General features: G+C 37.3%; 1 long non-coding RNA gene across 3 annotated transcripts in view; it reads right to left on the reverse strand.

The window, feature by feature from the left end:
* LOC149916146 (uncharacterized) overlaps nt 1-5,610 on the reverse strand; it is a 135,005-nt gene extending 129,395 nt beyond the window's left edge. For all 3 annotated transcript variants that reach the window (XR_016470760.1, XR_016470759.1, XR_016470761.1), the window contains exon 1: nt 5,522-5,610. This is a non-coding gene — a long non-coding RNA (uncharacterized LOC149916146). The remainder of the gene's footprint in view (nt 1-5,521) is intronic.
* Between the last annotated feature and the right edge of the window lie 390 nt (nt 5,611-6,000).

Raw genomic sequence — 6,000 nt, forward strand, 5'->3', positions numbered from 1 at the left:
ACCTAATTCCTTCTCCAACTCAAAAACACTCTCAGAACATGCTTTTATACTATTTATTTTTCTAATCTCTGCTTATTTAGAGAGCTCCATACAGGGCTTCAACCTGACTACCAATAACGTCTCCATTATTGGAATAAGCCCAATGCAGTGGGGACAAAGACTGAAGTACGTGTAGTTTCAGGCACAACATTTTCTTAGTAAGTTTCAGTAGCAGTTGTTTCTGTCAAAATTGTCTAAATTAAAATATCAAAATCACTTGAAAAAAAAATTCATTAAATGAAGGAAAAATATTTTCATCTTCTAAACTACCATTCTTTTGCTATCTTCCCTTCACCTTTCATATATGCAAAAGGCAAACAAAATGATGCTCCAACAAGACATGCTGGCATATTCTCTTAGAACTTTTTATCCAATTCAGTAAACTCTCGGCAGTTTTGACAACTACAAGCACATGTGATTCTTTATTTTACTGATGCATTGTTTCATTTTCTTTTCTTCTTCAAAAGATAACACTACACTCATGCAATCAGATACATATAATCAGAATTTTTAAGCATAAAAACTTTCCAGGCATGCATCTTGTTTTGATCACGCATGCTCCAGAACTCCACACGCTAAAGAAACACTTTGAGTGGTTGACACAGGTTTCCTATCCAGAGGGTCAGCACTGTCAGGCTACATGGCTGCCATCCATGCAGGCTCCCTCACAGTAGGGAACTACTCAAGCATTTCAAACATACTGAATGTAATGGCACCATAAAGGGATTGCATGTATCCAACCAAAGATAACATATTTAGCCCAGCGTTAAAGACCAGATGTATAGATAAACACACATCAGCTCTGTAGTGGTCAGAGATCCCATTTGGTGCTTTCTCCCTCGGTGGCACATGCTGCCTTTGACCTTAATAGCTGAAATGAATCACCCCTATTACTCATATCCTCAAGCACCCTTAAAACAATCTGACAGAATGTAACCTACAGTAAAATAAACAGTGTTTCTGAACTAAATGATATCCCAGCACAGAGAGAAACTGCCTAAAAACATTCTCTGTTTCCTGATGCTGCTACAGTGAGGACCTATAAGCAGCAGCATTCACATTATTTGTTTCAGATGCCACCATATGCTCATGGGAGATTCAGGGCAAGGGGCACACTTCGACTCTTCACATGCCAAGTGGAAGAAAATCAATTTCAATACCCAGGGGGAGAAATTACTACAGGAGAAGGTCACTCACCACTACAAGCTGCTCCATTATCATGCAGCCTTGGAAGGAATCCTACAAAAATTAGGTAGCTTTTGAGTCTTAGCTGCTAAATTATAATAAGTAACCTGGATTAACATGAAAGTTACATAACAGAACTAAACTTTAAACTAGGTAGGATCTGCTTACCTATGTTTGTTCTGTTAAAGAATTTAGACTAAGATGCTGTTTGATACTGAAGGTCAATAATTTGCGCGCAGTAAGAAATTGTTCTCACAAAGCAAAGAAAGATTCATACCAAGTTGGGATGGCTGCTAATGGACAGTGGGGCGTCTCTGGTGAAAACCAGTCTAATAATTACTCTTAATATTCCAAGAATTTCCTTTTCTTCAGAAATTAGCATGTTCATTCAAAGGAAGATTTACTTCAACTACGCACATACAATTTTTGGTGGCCAAAGCTAAAGGTCTACTGAAGAAATGTACAGCCTGTACCAAATTCAACCGTGTGCAAATGGCTTTGCAAGCAGAAAATAAACTGGAAGAGAAACAAGAAATGTAAGAACAGTAAAAAGTTGATCATTTTAGCCACATTTTCTTAACCAGCAAGCATTCAGAAGAGCAAAGGAAAGCACATTCCAGAACAGACAGATACTGTCATAAAAAAGCTAAATATGACAAATAAATATCAAAATAAAAGTGCTGCTAGACATCCAACTAACCTTAACGTGGATTTACAGAAGCTCATTTTGTACAAAAATCAAGATCAAATGTAGAAAACAAAACTGCAAAGAGAGACTATAATTAGCTAGTAAAAAGTGAACTCATCCATACACAATGAAATGCTCACTATTGACAAGTGCCTCAAACATATTATTAATTTCACAATATTTCAAGGTTTGTTGTTCTTCTTTAGAGCTTTTGTCACTGGATAACATGATCCTAGAAAAAGCACTGTTCACCTTAATAGTAGTGTTTTTTAGAAAAAGTTACTGCGAACATGGAAGCATAGAAAACAAGACTTCAATTTCATCTTAACATACATAAGAAAACAAAAGAAGTGAGTTTTAAGGCCTCACTCATGACACATAAGTGCTTGGTCAGACTCAATATCCTAAGTGAGGATTAGAATTTAAGTAAAACAAGTCAAAAAGAACACTTATTTTATACACCAGGATTACAAAATAAGGGCATATAGCCAAAACCTTCCCCACTTGGGTTATATTATTTTCACTGAAATACTCCCATACCTGTTATTCTCATGTAGATGCCAGCTCTTCTTAAAAAGGTTTCTTATCATTGCTTTTTCATTTTTCCTGACATCACAGGCTAGATACTGAATCACAATACCATGCTCTAGGATGACAAAAGAATGGAAGCAAAAGGACACCAGGTGCTCTCTCAACTCTTTGGAATATGGCTAGAGAACAGCTGTGTGAGATATCTAGGAGGAGTTAGAATGATTCAAGAACAGAAACAAGACAGTGGAGAATATTGGATCAGAATTTGGAAGCAGTCGAAGAAAAACAGGGAAGTTAGCTGGAGATAAGGCTGCACTGGGAGACTAAGCAGCATTAAAAGGCAGCAAAATGCACTTCGATTAAAACTTCTGCTTTGAGTTTCTTGTGTGCAATTTAATTATGGCAACACACACTGCATGATAAATGCTCTGTGAATACTAGTAAAAAACTGGGCTGCAAAAAATCTTTGAGCCTAAAGACTGACAAGTTGACAGCATAGAATAGCCCTGAAGCTTGTATGCTATGGATGCTGAAAATCACAGGTTAAAGTCTAATGCAGTCTAACTTCACTTGCTCTCCCTTTGCACCGTCCAATAATATTTAATCATAACTCAGAGATGATGAAACAAAGTTCCTTCTGTAAGGGGAAAAGGCAAACTACAGATGTCAGCAATATATATATATATATATTTTTTTTTAAACAAAGCACAAATGATAAATAAACATAAAATTAACCCAAAATATAGTAGTGCCTCAGCAGAACGTGTCATCACATTTAAAAGCACTGCATGTAAATGAAGTGCAGAATGGAATTTTCAGGAGCCTCAGTCTGACTTTTAACATGCTGTAAATAGTGCTACAGGCATGAAGATTTTATGGATTTTATGTACATGTATCTTTATTCTCATGCAAACATTAACACACTTTTTTCTTCTGTACCTGGCATGAGATGGAAAACATTTAAATCCTGTCCCATACCAACACAACTGGTATTAAAACAGATTTGAAAACAAGGCCAAGACAAAACGTAGCATTTATATAGACTTCTTAACAGTCAATACTTATTTTAAAAAGTCATATTTATTTCTAATTTACATATTTTTAAAAACCATGTTTTTATTTAGGGTACTAAAGAGAATTTTAATGACATCTATTCTGGACATTGCGTTACACCAAGTGTAATGCCAAGTTCAGTCAAGACTATAACATAAAATTGGTAGCACCGTGTTATTTTGCTTTTCCTATTTAATTTTTTAGTCATCGAATGTGTACACTGTGCCTTCTCTTGGGAAATTAAATATTTTTCCCCTAGTTGCTACCACCAAATGGAATGCACAAGACACATAAGAATTTGCACGTTATGCAGCCAACATCTCTTTGCAGTTCTACTTTTCCACTCTATAATACATTAAATGAGTGTCCCTATAGTCCAGTGAGTGTCAAAGCACAATAGGAAAACACAATACCTGCACTAATAGAAGATTTTGCCAGTAGTGTTCATAGCCAGCTATGATTTTTGTATTCCACCCCAGATTAAAAAACCAGAGTTCAACTTGCTTCTGCCCTGTAGCCTCCAACCAGTACAGCAATGATTATCTACTCCAAGTGTTAAGATCAAGAAACTAAATTGTTTCAAGATCTTTCCTAAAAGATAATTATATTTATATATAACTTGGACTGATTTATTAATTGCATTAGTAACAACATAGCTAATATAACAATCATTCACATCAAAATTGCAAAAAAACAGTTTTCTTTTCTGAGAATGCTTTGACTTTGGGGCATAAAAACACACAGGAAAAAGAGAGAACCTGAAGCTTCTTGTGAAAAACTGTTAAATACTAACAGGTTAAAAACCAGTCATCTATACTATTCCCTCAAATATTAATTCATGCATAGAGGACAGAATTATCTATTCATTTGCTCTCATGCAGCAAATTAATAGATGTAGCAGTAACAGGCATCTGTACCTTTCTAGGACTAGCAGTTTATTTGGCCCAAAGGATATATTCCTCCTGAGAAATCATCAAGATCAAAGGCATGATGAGAAATCCTGTGGGACCTTATACTATTGCCTGGTATTTCCTGATATTTCCCTGCTTATATATCAGCAAGCAACTGATAAAGTACATTTTTCCAGCTTCACAACTGACATTGTTATAACCTCACCCCAGAACCCTTCCCAAAAGCAAGGAAAGATCAAGTCACAGACAGCAATGGCTTTAAACTTTCCACTTCAGATTCCCCCCACACACAACATGGAAACTCATGGTTAGGTTTCAGCCTGTCTTCCTAATGGAAAAAGCTATCTCCAACTGTTCTGTCAGCACAGGAAAACTACTCTCAAGGGAATATTTTAGTAGCCATTCCATGATGGTGCTTGCCCCAGCTATCAAGTCCTACGTAACAGCCTGTACCCAGGGCAGCAAGGTGTTTTAAGCATTTTAACTATCTAATTCAATGCAAGAAATGGCAAATGAAATGTTCTGTATGCTAGAAGGAATACGTAACTTGAGCACTGAAGTGTCTCACCATCCAAGGCAGAACACAGAAAACACGTAATACTTCCAAGGTATTGTAAGCACCTTTCTAGTATCAGTTCTCCTCCAAACAACGTGGCACTCCACTGTTGCTCAAGCAATAGCTGGCTCACATATTAGCTAAAGATCATCTAGAGATCATGCATTTAGCCATCTTAATCCCACAAGATTTTCATGCAAGAAATACTACCAAAACAAGTAACCCTACCAACACAAATAAGTTCCAGAGTTGTGTGTACACCAAGCTCAAATGAAAGAAAACAAATTGTATCCTGGTACCACTAGACATTAGCATTCACAGTACTTACAAGAGAACAAGTTTTTTTGTTTGTTTGTTTTTAACATTTTTCTAATGATTTCACATACTTAAATCCACACCTTGTCTGACAGTCTTCAGGTTGTATTTCATGAATCAACTCTCAGTACAGCGCTGTTTTTCCTAAGAGGCAGCAAAACCAGCTCTGACAAGTTCTTTGCAATGCCAGGCAAAATATTGTTAGGAATACCAATAATCACGTACAGGAAAAAGTTAACTCACCCAGCTGATGATGAAGGTCTCATAGCTGTGGAACATTCCTTCTCAGGAAGCAGTCCTCATCCAGGAGGCATTCTCCCTCTGGAGGCTAGCCCTTAAATGAGCCCAGGGAGGGGTGAACCACCCCATCCAATGAGGTGGGAAGCACCTCAATGAGGTGAATTGCTTGCACCTGTACTTCCCGAGCCAGCCACCCCCTTCACCAGGTGCTCAATCATCAGTTCAGGCCCTGACATAACAACTCCCCTACAGGAGCAAATTATCTCTCTCATCTTTGGCACTGTTTTCTCATTTGTGGCACCTGGTATGTTGGCCTCCTGCACTCGCGTAACTTCTTACCTGCTCGCCTTAGATACACCACAACAAAAACTCATTGATCTCAACTGAAATTATTATGTTCTATTCCATAGGTTCCTGAAGCTGCCACTTTTTCCCAAGACATAACACTACAATGTTTTGCATTATTATTGGTGACCCCAATA

Source organism: Phasianus colchicus, chromosome 13 (genome assembly GCF_987193195.1).
Source record: "Phasianus colchicus chromosome 13, bPhaCol1.hap1.1, whole genome shotgun sequence".
Lineage (NCBI taxonomy): Eukaryota > Metazoa > Chordata > Aves > Galliformes > Phasianidae > Phasianus > Phasianus colchicus.